Source organism: Lissotriton helveticus, chromosome 1_1 (genome assembly GCF_964261635.1).
Source record: "Lissotriton helveticus chromosome 1_1, aLisHel1.1, whole genome shotgun sequence".
NCBI classification, from domain to species: Eukaryota; Metazoa; Chordata; class Amphibia; order Caudata; family Salamandridae; genus Lissotriton; species Lissotriton helveticus.
Genome location: NC_136057.1, coordinates 675,208,657 through 675,222,908, shown reverse-complemented (window position 1 = coordinate 675,222,908; position 14,252 = coordinate 675,208,657). Strand labels below are relative to the sequence as shown.

The following is a 14,252-nucleotide window of genomic DNA, read 5'->3' as shown; positions in this document are numbered from 1 at the left end:
CTGACGTGATCTCGAGAGTATAACTACTTTTTCATTTTTAACTATCGATGGCAATGCAATAACTCGTGTCTTTTTCTTGCTGGAGCACATTTCACGCACAGTTTCAGAATAAGATAGTTAAAATTACTCAGGAGTCCCATGGTTAGAGTTGGTCAGCGCGTGCACAGCACCTACCTTATAATCGTATGTTTGTCTTGTCAATTCTTTCTTGGCCAAAATCGTATGCATTTAGTGATAACGCTAAATAAAATTTGCTTGCCAGCTTTTTGCTAAATGGAAAGCTTTGGAATAATTTTTTAACATTTTGCCATTGGTCTTTTACATTATGAGCTTTTGCTTCGAGAAAGTGGAGGTTATGAAGTTGGTATCTTCTTGTGGAAATTTTCACACCCAGAGCAGGTATCCATGCACTCAGAACTCCGCAATGAAACTGTTTTCTTCTTTTTAACATGGACAACCAAGAGGTCAAGTATTTCACCTTCTTTCTTAATGAAAAAATGGCTGTGCTTGGGGAGAAAAGCAATTGTATCCTACAAACTACATTACAAATAAAAATGTAGTATAAAAACACATACAAAATAACATCTATAAAATACTTCTATATTGCCATCTCGGGGTTCAGATTACCTCCACAAGCAACTTAGCCTTTGACCTGATAGTTGATTATGTGACCAGAAATATTTGATGGCTTTATAAGTAGGCTCATAATACAAGGTGTTAATGATTATTGTTATAAATATACTTATATTACAAAGATGGGAATATTGCCTCTGTAGTTATGTTATGTGTATTTGTTAAGTGCACAATCACCCACGAGGGGATCCAGCCAGTGAGCAGGTGTGTGTGCCTAACCCTGCCTATGGCAGGTTGAAGCCAGGTCTTCAGCTTCTTGCCAAATTCAAGAAGAGAGGAGGAAATTCTGATGTGAGTGGGAGGTCGTACCGTGCTTCAGTAGCAATGTAAGAGAACACTGGTCCTAGTGATCTGGTTCTGTAGATGCTTGAGATGTGTGCGAGTAAGCATCCTGTGGAGCTGAGATGTCTGGGTAGTTGGTGAAAGGGGATGTGACTGTTCAGATAAGTGGGCCCGGAGTTGTGTAGTGCCTTGAATGTGTGCGTGAGGAGATTTGAATTGAGTAAATTTATGTATTAGGAGCCAGCGTAGTTCCCTGAGTTGCCGTGCGAGTTTTGTGTGGGAGGTTGAGGGTGAGTCTGGCTGCCGAGTTTTCAGTAGTTTGTAGTCTTCTAGTAAGTTGCTTGGTGATTCTGGGGTAGAGATTGCAGTAATGGTTAAGTCAGATTTTCCTTTGACAAGGCATTTATTTTTCTAAATACCTTTCACACTGTTCCAGCCTGCACAAAACTTTATAAACAACTACATTCGCTTTGGATTTTTTATGGCTAGCTTTCTACAGATCCATCAAGCGGGGCCTAAAAATAGTGGGGAGGGTCCCAAAAGTGACATTTATCATTTTAACTCCAAGAGGATCCTTTGCTCCTCAATATGAAAAAAAAGAACTGAATGAAATTACACAAAACCCGGCTTGTAAATGTAAAGAAAACTTTACTCAAGGAAATGCCTTTATGTAGTTTTGAGCAAATCCATTTTAGTAGTTAAAAAAAAGCGTTCCCGTCTTGGCATTAGGATGTAAAATTTTAGAGATATCTGGACCATTAATTAAAGAATCCCCTGTGGATTCACGAATCCACAGAGGATTTGCAAATGTAATTCAAATAAACATTGGCAAAGGTCTTCTGTTGGCTACTGTCATATACCAACACACTCCCCATCATACATCCACCGAACAAATCTACCATCATATGGCAAAACCAGCAACATCACATACCAACTCTCATACATTCACACAATCACTTCAAATACCAATCCACCCACGACCTTCAATCCACACTACAACCATCATAGGAAATACACAAACTAATACACTCACCATCATAAATTTGTTCAACCAAAATCCTATGCCAGCACTTCGATACGTCAACAAAACCATATTTTATATGACCCGACACCAGTATATTACCCCAACACACTTATCATCATACAACTATAAGATTTCATCACATGTCCACACTGCCAATATCATATGCCAAACCACCCATTATACATTCACACACCCTCCAATATACATAAACACAATCACCATCATATATCCACACACCATCATCTGTACACTCACTACCATATGTCCACACTGCCAATTTAATATGCCAACACAGACAACATCCTGCACCAACACACCCACCATGCTATAGCTACACACCCACAACGTGTCACCACAGCTACCATCATATATTGACGCAGCCAACTTCTTACACCAGCACACAATCATACATCTGTACATCCACCTTCAAGTCCATACAACAAACATCATACACCCACACAGTCCATCATACACTAACACACCTACCATTGCACAAACTCCCACCCACCATCATACATGCACACATGCAGCATTACACACCTACCATCACATGAAAACGAACAATGGCCATTTTTGCTAGTGCTTTTCAGGTTTACTTCCAAAAATTAGACATGTTGTCATACAGCCTTTTACACATTTTTACCATAATCAATGAGTTCCTAAAACAAATCTCATTTTAAGCTTTCTCAGACAGTACTAGGGTAGGGAATTAAGGTGGGCTTAATGTCGTGGGATCGTGTGACCTGAGGTGAAGATAGCACCTTAACTCCTAAATAAAGCTTCCAGTTTTCCATTTTCTTCGGATTTGTACAGGTAAATACAGACAGACAATCGAGGATTACATGTCTATATTTAATCTTAAAAGCGGAAAAATACAGAAGATGTGGCTTCTTTTGAGTGCCTCTTTATGCTATCACTCATTAATTCCAGGCCAACAGCTGTGCAGATTGACAATACAGAGAGTTTTAAAACAGGGTGCCCATTCCTTAAAAAACTTCATATTGCAACATTTGTTTCTCTTATAATGCTAATAGGTTCATTTGAGTGTACTATTTTATTATATTTTGCTTTATTATGTACGAAAACCATGAAGGTGTCACAGTATATGTGCACATTAATGAGTTAAATAAACATAGACATTACAAGTTACAAATTCCTTTGTTCAGACAACTCAAAATAAATATGGATGAATACAGATCAGATGTCCAAAAATGAAATCTGGATAAATAAAGACGGAAATGTTAAAAAAAGAAATACCATGAAACCAGGAGTCCTATTCATAAACTTTATGACCCTTCAGTTTTCCTGGCAAAACCACAGTTAACACATTAGTAACTTTTACTCACTTTAAACTTTCATTTTTTAGGCAATATATGGGATAAAAAATTGGTATCAGTCAATATATAAACCAGAAGTTTGAAGGCTGAGGATTTGTAAATGTTAACAGAATTCCGAGAAGGTTGCATAGGATTGTATTACACAGGTTATTGGTTACGTTTTTTTTTGTGATAGATATTTATTTTTGTGCAGTTAAGATGAAAACAATGTTTTTTCAACTGAGAAAGATTTATTGAAAATAGCAAGTGACAGAACTTTGCTCATTTGATTTATTTATTTATATTAAAGGTTTTATATTGCGCTGTCTAGACCCGGAGGTATCAGAGCGCTTTACATGAGTATCAGATCATAGTTACAGGTTACATCGTTGCAAAGGTTACACAGTTATTAGAGCATGGCAACATAGTTACTTGTAAGGTAGAGATAAACAATAAGCACAAATACGTAAGGGGAAAAGCAGGCAGGGGGAAAGATTTAGGGGAGGGAGAAGGAACTGGGGAAGTAGACAGGTAATGAAGGTGGGAAAGAGGAGGGGAGGTTGAAGGATACCGCATGGAAAGAGGAGGGGAAGGGCGACGGGACACAAACCGGTAGACGAGTCAAAGCAACATCCAAAGTCCGGTAAGCTGTGATCCCAGGTGAAGGGGTATCACTTCCCTATCTCAGTTGCGGGAGGCTACCTTTACGCAGTGGACTCTCTCAGGGTGGTCTCTGAGACTCCAAGGCCTACATACTGGATCCTTCCCCAAAAAAAGGAGAGAGGGAGTGCTTTGGCAAGGGGTGCCATACCATACCTCAGCTGTGAGTGGCTCCCCTGGCACAGTGGACTCTCTCAGCGGGATCGCTGAGACTCCAGAGTATAAATATTGGATCTTTCCCCAACAAGGGGAGAAGGAGTGCTTAGTCAAAGGGCACAAAAGACAGGGGCTAGGCAGACTACCAAGCAAGATGAGAGATTCAGGGAAGAGGGGATAGGAGCTAGGGAGGTAGACAAAGAGAGAAAGAGTACTAAATGGGAACAAATTTAATTAATGAGTTATTATATAGCGCTGGCTAGACCCGAAGGAATCAGACCGCCTTACATGAGGAACAATAATGTTGCAATTTACATCAGTTAAAAGTTACATAAGTATCAAGAAAAGCATTTAAAGAACATAGGGGACAAGGTGAATGGAGCAAGGAAATGTAAGGGGATGGGGTAAAGGGGTAGGAGGAAGATAGGGCGTAGAGACGAGGGGAAAACCTGTCCAAGGTACGGCTGGGCAGGTGATGGCGGGGGGGTGAGGGGGAGTCCACAACCCATCTCCTCTTTAGCTATATGGTAGCTCCACCAGGCATCAGACAAATCGCTAGGTCTCCACAGTCTGGGGTAAGTTCTGCAGGTTCCAAGTCCTGATGTGTAGACAGGTTAGGGGATAGGTTCAAGGTCTGGTCAATGTCCAATTGTTGTCCCAGGAAGTAAAACAACGTGTAGGGGGCCACTATGGAAGCCATCTTTGGGTCAGGCAGGGGACTGTACTGTACACTGGTACAAAGGAGGCCATCCTAAGGTCAGGCATCTGGCAGTTAAAGACAATATCCAGGCCAGCAGCCGCCAGAGAATAACAAATCCAGCGTGCACACACCATCATACGCACAGACATGCACAAGCACACACAAATGTGAGCAAACACTCTCATATGTGCACTGACGCACACACACACAAGCACATAGACAGAAAACATCCAACAACACAAGCACACATAAAATCCCATGCACTAATACAAAAACACCCAAGTAAATGCACACGCAAACATCATCACATGCACAGACATGCACATGCACACACAAATGAGCTCCAACTCTCATACACACAGACACACACACAGAAGCTATCAAAAACACAGGCGCACATACAATCACATGCTCCAGAACAAAACTACCCAAGGACGTACACGAAAATACATTCACACACACCATCACACGCACAGACATGCACAAGCACACACAAATGTGCGCACACACTCTCATACTCGAACAGAGGGCGCATACAAGCACGCACACAGGAACATCTACACGCAGAAGCACAGGTACAATCCCATGCTCTAATACAAAGACACTCAAATACGTGCACACACCATCACATGCACAGACATAAGCCCACATACAGAAACATCTGCTCCCACAACCACAACCACACATAGAATCACATGCTCTAATACAAAAACACCCAAATGCATGTCCACATCATCACACGTACAGAGATGCACAAGCACAAACAAATGTGAACATAGTCTTTCATACACGCACATTCGCGCACACACAAACAGGCGTCCGCACACACCCCCTCATTGCGCCGCACCATGGCCTTAGGTCTCTCCTTCAGCGCAGAACGGAGGCGCAGGAGGGGAGGTGGAGGGGAAAAATAATACCGTGCCCGACCTTACTCCAGGCCCAGCTCGTCCATGCTCAGCAGTCCCTTTGCGGGATCCACCCACTGCTACTCGTGGATTCGGCATCCTTTCCGAGGGTGTCTGAGGGTTGGGGGCTCCTCTGGCAATGTGTGCTTCCTCCCACTCCGTCTCTGGATGTCCCCAAATATGTTCTACGTCCGCTCACTCCTCCGGGGCGATTCCGCCGACTCTGGCCTCAATAGGATGTATGTGTCCCCGGGTGCACACACTGTGAAGTTGGGTCCACCGGACCGGGTGTTCCTCTCCAGATCCTGGGAGCGATTGCGACGGTCGCAGGAACTCTAGCTCCCGGTGATCGTCATTCGGCACACTCGACGCTGTCAGGGAGGAGGGGTTGGAGGGCCCCACCGGTGGCACGAAGTCTCTGCTACTTCCCGCGGCAAGGATCCCCCTCTCCGGGTCTCGCAACCTGTTGCTCCAGAAAGGTGCTCCTCTTATTTTCTTCTTGTTGTTTCGATAAACATTTCTGAAGAACTTCAGCCTGAGGTGAAAGGGCATCATATCGTTGCTTTTCCTCTTCAAGTTTTTGTTTGGTTATTTCTATTTCGGTCTTCAACCTCTGCACTTTTTCTGCCATACATTTTTCTCTCTGCTGATGTTCTTCTGCAAGCTGCGAGTGCAGGTTATTATTTAAATGCGCCATTTCCCGACTTTTGTCATCATATTTCTTTTTTAATTCAGTAATATCAAATTGCAGCTGAGCAGTCTTCTTTCTTTCTTCTTCGAGGTCTTTTTTTGCTGTCATCAAGCGCTGGTCATAGTACTTTTGTTGTTCGTCAAGTTTCTGACCTTCTGAACTGTTTTCTTTGGATTTATGTTGGAGTGTTTGGTTCGCCGTCTCAAGCTGCTGCTCCAAGTCATATATTCTGGACACCAATCCCTTAACGTAAGCCTCACGCTGTCGGTCATATTCAAGCCACTGTTGTTTTTTTCCCAAGGCATCTTTTAGCTGGCTTTCAATTACATTTTGTTCCACTGCCGCCCCACTTTGGCTTACACTGCTTTCCTGTGAAACCAGGTTGGCAATGGCTCGGTTTTCAAGCTCCACACATCTGGCGGTGACCGTGTATAGTTGTTTCTTCTGGTTGTCGGTCTCTTCAGAAAGGGACTTGTACAGTTGTTCCCACCTCTCGGCTACCTTCGTTTTAAGCTGCGAGTTTATGGCGTCGCCCTCTTTCGACGTCAGCTTCTCTTTTAAATGTTGATTACTTTCCTCTTCTCCGAAAGCTCCTGGCTGTTTTTTTCCTTTTCAGTTTCCAGTGCAAGTATTTTCTCCAGAAGCTGGCTTTTCTCCATATCAGTCAGTTTGCCTTTGCTTTTAGAAATTTACTCCACAGCCTTTTGTAGACTGAATTTTCTTTCCTAAGTTTCTCCAAGTCTTCGCCGTCATTTCTGGAAGCTTCGTTTCCTTTTATCAGTCTTGGAAGGGAAATTGTGAAAGAAGAGCGCTGCAGGCAAGGGTTCGATCTCCAGGCCATTGCTCCGCAGACAGTAATGTGTCAGTCCCTTCACACAGAGGAAAGTAATGATGTTGTTAATGTACAGAGTTTCGGATAAAACTGGCTCTTCTTTTTTATACACCACATTCTGGGTAAAAAAAGCTAAGAGACTGGTGTAGCTACCTCCAGCACGACAGAAAAAACAGTGGGCCCTCATTCCAATTAGAATGATCAGCTTTTACTAAGACACTGTTGATTAAGCGAATTGCACGGGTTAAGCTTAGAGATGTGTGGAGTTTCTCCTGCAGTCCTCAGCTAATAGTGGGCCCTGACTGCATTTTTTTTGTTAACTTTATTTCATTGAGTTTCAGACAATGAAAAATACATCGTACAGGCATCTTGTAACGCTGCAACCATACAAAGGCCTCCCAAGGTCCCTCAACTGCCCCCAAGCCCCTTCATGAAGCAGTGGTGCAGGCCGTTTGCAAAGTAAGTGTCCCGGAATGCCTGACTGGCTAAGTGTCCCTGTTAAGTTCTCCAAACAGAAACTCAGTTTTACGATAGGAACCAAAAAATCACCAACATCCTCCCACCCCACCCCTCCCGGAACCGGTGTGTCTGAGATATTCCCAGAGTACGTCGAGCGTATTGCGACGTAGATGCGCTTATGTCTCCACTGAGTCCTCCGAGTGTGTAGAGTCCGTGAGTCTCAGAAGGCGGAGGTATTTCGGGCATGTGACTTCATTAAATTCTTTCAACAGGATTGCGATCAAAGGCTGCCAGGTAGTGGCAAAAGTGGACAGAGATTGGGTGAGGGAGGCCTATATATGCTCGATGCCTCCAATGTACCACAATCTATGGAGCCACCCTGTGTGAGTCCGTCGGGTCTGTGTACCCCAGAGCGATAGAATGTGTTGCACTGCCGCCCCTAAGGCTAAACCCATATGTTTTCCCTGGACTGATTTCAGAGGGAAAGTGAGTTTGTTGGGTAGGCCCAAGAGTGTGTACGCTGGGAACCTAGAGATCTTGGTGCCAAAGTGGTTGTCAATTTCGTTAAGAACCTCCCGGCACCCCCAGAGCAGGTGAGTCAGTGTACCTTCCTCGCCGCATCCCCTCCAGCAAGTAGGACTCCGAGCAGGGTTACCTCTGTGCAGGTGGGCTGCCGTTAAGTACCAATAGGTGGAAACTTTGACTGCCGCCTTCCTGCTCAGTGTTCCTTGCAGTATGATTCGCTCTGTAGTATATGGCCGGCCACTCCTGATCAGAAAAAGCCCTGCCCAACTCACCCTCCCAGCGCCTCTGACCAGCTGAACGCAATGCGGGGAGCGGCGGGTGGAGCATGCGGTGAAGCTCCGAGATCAATTTCTGATCTGATTCTTTAGTGACTAGCCATTTCTCATAAGCCGACAGCTTCCTACTTCCCAGTGGTTGCACCTCCGGATGCATCAGCCAGTGTCTAAGCTGGAAGTATTGGTATCTGCTCGGGTTGTGAAAGTCATAGAACTGCTGGAGTTCCGAGAGTTGCATGAACCCCTTTAGATCGAATAAGTGGCCTGCCGATTGGCACGGGGATGTGCGCCATTGCGTGAAAGCCAGTCTGTCCATCCCGGGTTTAAAGTCCGGGTTGTCGAGCAGAGGTGTCATCTGTGAGGGAAACTTAGTGAGCCCCCTCCGACTCTCGACTGCGTCCCAAACCCTCATAATGGTGCGAGTGATAGGAGATCTATTAAGATATTTCAGCCTGTCCGCATGCTTCAAGAAGGGCACCCTCCATAGAGCGATCTGCGCCATCGCCCGGTCCAAAAAGAGCCACCTCTTTTCCGATTCAGACCGGCTCCACTCCACCAAGTATTGGAGTTGGGCTGCTTGGTAGTATTGTAGAAGGTTAGGGATCCCCAATCCTCCCTCATCTGGGGTGCGATGAGACAGAACCCTGCGCATCCGTGGCCGTTTCCCCGCCCAGATGAAGTGTTGGATGGTGTCCTGGAGCTTGCGGAGAGTTCCTAGGGGTGGGCTAGCAGAGATGGTTTGAAAGTCATATAAGATTTTAGGCAATATGGACATCTTTATCGCCGCAATGCGGCCCAATAAGGACAGCGGGTATTGCTGCCATCGGCAAACATCACCCTGGATTTGAGATGTGAGTTGTGTATAGTCGAGGAGACCGTCTGCTCCGTGGATGGTGTTTGAGTAATTCCCAAATATGGGATCTCTGGGCAAACTCGAAGGTCCCCAAATGCCGGGGGTGTGGTCGCCGGCTTGGAAACATTGCTACCCAAGGGAAGAATCATGGATTTCCCCGTATTAACTTTAAAGTCCGACACCGCACCAAAGGCCTCTAGCTCACACAGGAACGCGGGCACGGACTGCTTAGGTGTCTCTAGTGCAGCCAGAATGTCATCCGAGTACAGACTGAGTGTGTGGGATTCCCACCGAAGGAGACCCCTCGGATGTCAGGGTTATCCCGGATTCTCTGGGCAAGAGGTTCTATGTAGAGCGCGAAGAGGAGGGGGATAGAGGGCACCCCTGCCTCGTTCCTCTCTGAATGTCAAATGGGCGTGATTGCGTGCCGTTCACCCGAATGGATGCCCTAGGCTTAGCATAACAACTCGTGACCCAGGCCCTAAAACGATCCCCGATACCAAAGTGTGCCAGCACCTTATCTAAGAACCCCCAGTCCACCCTGTCAAACGCCTTCTCAGCATCGATCGACAGTAGCATGGTGTTCGACTTATTATAGTGGGCTTTGTCAACGAGATGTATGAGGTGTTTGGTGTTGTCACTACATTGGCGGATCGGAATAAAGCCAGATTGGTCAGGCTCTATGATGCCAGGCAGCCTTGGGCCCAATCTGGAAGCTAGAATCCCAGTGAATATCTTTAAATCCAGAATGAGTAGGGAGATAGGTCTGTATGCGGAATATTGGGAAGCATCTTTCCCCGGTTTGGGCAGCACAATGATGTCTGCTTCTAGCATATCTGGTGGGATGGTGCACGGCCCCTTAAAAGAATTAAAAAGGCGAGTTAAAATTGGCGCTATGAGCGGGCAGAATGACTTATAAAAACCCGCAGAGAAGCCGTCGGGCCCTGGGGATTTCAACGTTTTGAGTCTAGAGATCGCTCCAATGACCTCCTCGATCCTGATAGGCGCGTCCAGAGCCACTGCCCCCGAAGAGTTAAGGGCCGTGGTTGCCACTTGGCTAAGGTAGGCCTCGCCCATCCTGTAAACAGTCGGGTCCCTGCTATAAAGAGACGCTGAGTACTCCCTAAAAGAGTCCGCTATCATGTCATCAGTCGTTACCGTCTCGCCCCGGGCATCATTGATGGTAGTAATCTTAGCCTGCTGGGTGCGGACCCGAAGTTTGCTCGCCAGGAGATGCCCTGTTTTGTTACCCCCCACGTAATAAGTGTGTTTAAGCCGCAGGCCGCGAATTCCGCACGGTCCAGGTCCAGGCCTGCAAGTTGTGCCCTAGCCGCTTTCAATTGGCACCAGATCCTAGGGGCCCCCGTGCGGCTATGAACCCGTTCAAGTTCTGTGACCTTGGCCTTGAGCAATTCCCTTTGTTCCTCTCGCTCCTTGTTTTCCGCTGCGGAAAGCGCTATCAGTTCCCACCCGCACTACCGCTTTAAGCACCCCCCAAAGCGCGGGGAGAGGTGTGTCAGGTTGATCGTTGGTCAAGAGATAATCGGTGATACATTTACTGAGCTGCTGATGCACCCCTGCCTTGTGTAGTAGGGATTCTCGTAACCTTCATTTGCCTTTAGTTGTGCGTGTACGAGGGACTGAGAGGGAGAGTGACACAGCATCGTGATCCGAGAGTGCGGCAGGGACGATTTCCACTTTATCCACCAGTGGGTAAAGTTCCGAGGAACTATTAAAATGGTCCAGCCTAGCATACCTATGGTGTACGTGTTAGTAAAATGTGTATTGTGTACTCTTGAGATTGGCCTCCCGCCAAATATCCAGAAGCCCTCTTTGGCCCAGCCAAGTCCTTCCCTCCGGTGAGAGTGCCCCTGTCATACCATAGCGGTGACTGACCTATTCTGATCTGAGTCCATAACAAGATTGAAGTCCCCCCCAATAAGAACATGTTTATCCTGACTCAGTAAGACATCCAACACTGCACCCTTAAGAAATGATTCCTGGCCCATCTTAGGAGCGTAGAGAGACCCCACAACTAAAGTCATGCCCCCCACCTTGATAGTATGTGCTAGCAGTCTACCCCTGACCTCCACCACTGAGCCCCGGAAATGTCTGGCTACCAGTATGGCAACCCCCCCCCTTCTTATCCATGTTAGAGGAATAGTATTGGTGAGGAAAGGCACGGGATCGCATCCTATGCCAGTCTTTAGACAACAAATGTGTTTTCTGAATGAGACAGATGGAAGCCCCAGAATTTTCTAGATAGGACAGAATGGCTCTACGCTTGATGGGATTGTTGAGCCCTTTCACATTGAGGGTAACTATCTTCATGGTAGAGTCCATCATAGAGTCAGAGTGTGGTAAGGCAGCGCGGTCCCGAAATCCCCAGCCGCTACTAGATGCCCGGTCAAGGGTCCCTCCTAGGTGACACACCGGTTCCTGCCACCCTGCCATCCCCCAACCCCCTTTCCCAGCCCCAACTGTCCCCCTCCCGCCTTCCCCGGCCCCCACCCCCCCTTCACCAACCCTTTCAAACGCCCCAGCCCCCCTCCCTAGCCCCAACTGGATACCCCCAACACACAATCAAAGTCCCATGTCTGTCATCCCTCCTCGCAGACATATGGAAAAAGTATGTGCCGGAGTGTGCAACCTCAATGACGAGCGGCCCCCCGCTCCCTCGCCCTGGCTGGCCAGCTATGAATCACAATTGGTTTCTCCCCCGCTGAGAATTCAATCAGGCTGTGGGAGAAGTGTCTCTGAGCACCGCCGACACAGCAGCTTCTCTTTCTTGTGACAGGGTAGTCAGGTCTGGCTTCAAGCTCGTTGCTGTCGAGGTTCGTCGTCTGCGCACCCTTTGTCATTCGCCATCTCTTGATTGCTGGGACCGGGGTGGCGAGCTGCCCTGGTTGGTGTGGGCGAGGCCCAAGAGGTCGCAGGTCTCCTGAACGGACCTCATCTGATGGAGCACTCCGTTCCACTTAAATATCAGTCTGAAGGGGTGGCCCCAGGAGTATGCTACGCCTTTGTCTCTGAGGAAGGAGGTGACCCCCCTAAACGCCTTCCGCTTCTGTAGAGTGATGATGGAGAGCTCCTGGATTAGGGCCACCGCATGTCCTTGATAATGGAGGGGTTGTTTCAGTCTAGCTTCCCTGAGGATCCTTTCCTTTAGGGGGAAATCCGGCAAAAAAAGCGAGAATGTCTGGGGGAGGGGCAGTGCCCCGCCACGGCGGGCCCACTCTGTGCGCCCTGTCGATCTGAATGTCCAGTTCCGGGCCAGCACCCAGGATGTCCCTGAACAAACCCTGCAGATAGTCTGCTACGTCTGTTCCTTCTGCAGACCGCTAAACCCCCCGGACCCATATGTTGTTTCTACGTGATCTGTTTTCAAGATCCTCTGCATGGGCTTGGAGGTCCACCTGTTGCTCCTTGAGACAGATCAGTTCTTGTTGGAGTTATCCACCTCTGCGCTCCTGGTTTGATCATTACCCTCAAGACCAGCCACCCGTTTACCCTGACTGTCTACGTCGCGCCGCATCTCTCTCACCTCCCCCGCAACCTGGAAGTCTTCCCTGAGTGAGTTGAAGAGCGATTCAAGGAACGTACGGGTAATCGGTGCCTCCCCGTCCGTGTTGTCCGACTGTGGCTTGGGTGGGGGTGGAGACGGAGGGCCTTTATCTCCTTTACTGGGACTTTTGATCAGCATATCTTTGAGGGTGCGCTCTCCTTTTTTGCGAGTCGCCCTGATTGCCTCTCCATCCCCAGCAGCCCACGCTCGAGCTCCTGGACTGAGGCTGTGAATGTCTCTGGAGCACCGTTAAGTCCCTGCCCCTGGCCTGCTTTTCCTGGTGAGGCTCCTGTGACCCGGGACCCGGTAGGCCCTTCCAGGAGTACCTCCAATGTACACACGCCTGAACCCAGCCGCGGGGGGTGAGCAGAAGTGTACCGCGTCATCCCAGCGCCAGGCCACGGCGCTCACCAAAATGTGCTCACCCCAGGCACCCACTCACCGCGGGTCTCCCCCAGCGTCAGTGCGGCAGCTATGATGGAGGCCAATGTCCAGGGCAGTGCGTGACAGCACCACCGGGTTCTTTGTTGGGCCCGCGGGTCCTGCCCTTCCAGTGCTCCACCAGTCCATAGGCGGAGAGCTCTCCCCAGAGGTTGGAGCAATCCCCAGGTGGGGGGCCGGCAGACACTTCAGGCTGCATGGGAGCGGGCCCCCCAATGGCGTACCAGCCCCTGATCCAGGCCCCGGTTACAAGTCTGTCTCTATCAGCCAAGTCCTCTCATCAGCCACACCCCAACTGGCATGACAAGGCTCCTGATGCTGGGCCCACAGGCAAAGGCCCCCCTCTCGCCTGCTGTGGAGTCTGCCGCTCTGGGAGCCTCATGGTGCTAGGCCCTCGTCCCCGGCCTCGATTCTCCCGCTGTTGGTGCCCGTGACTGGGGAGCACTGGTGGACCGCCTCCCAAGCTGCGGGGGCCCCCCCCAGGGGAACAATGGTCCTGCGCGATCCAGTAAGGCGGGGAGGGGCAGCCGGCTCTCCTGTAGATAAGGAGGGGGTCCCGCGATGGCCTCAGAGTCGGGTCCACAGCAGCGACGCCATTTTATTAACCTTGCGCCCGACCTTGGCGCCAAAGTCCTACGCGTTGTTCGCCACGTCCCTCTGTGCCCCACTCCCGATGCTGCCGTGCCGGTGCTCCTCGGTTCTTAGGAGGCTCCCAACTCCACCTCCGTTCGAGGGCACCTCCTGGTGCCAGGCATGGCCCCACGGCCCCGGCCTCGATTTTCGGCCGAGCCGCTCCGGGACTCTGACGGCCCCCTCCGGCGTCCGCGGCGGGTCTCCACCGCCCAAGCAGCGAAGGGCCCGGCCCGTCCCCAGCACGCAGAGCGCGGGACAGGGCCCAGCCCAGCGTGGGACAGGACAGAGCAGAGTCGGGCGGC

At 48.9% G+C, this 14,252-nt stretch overlaps 1 protein-coding gene and 1 pseudogene across 1 annotated transcript in view; one reads left to right on the top strand and one right to left on the bottom strand.

Annotated features, from left to right (window-relative positions):
- ELAPOR2 (endosome-lysosome associated apoptosis and autophagy regulator family member 2) overlaps positions 1-14,252 on the top strand; it is a 550,871-nt gene that overhangs the window by 282,870 nt on the left and 253,749 nt on the right. The gene's annotated exons all lie outside the window — the stretch shown is intronic.
- Positions 6,098-7,208, bottom strand: LOC144759608 (centrosomal protein of 55 kDa pseudogene; annotated as a pseudogene).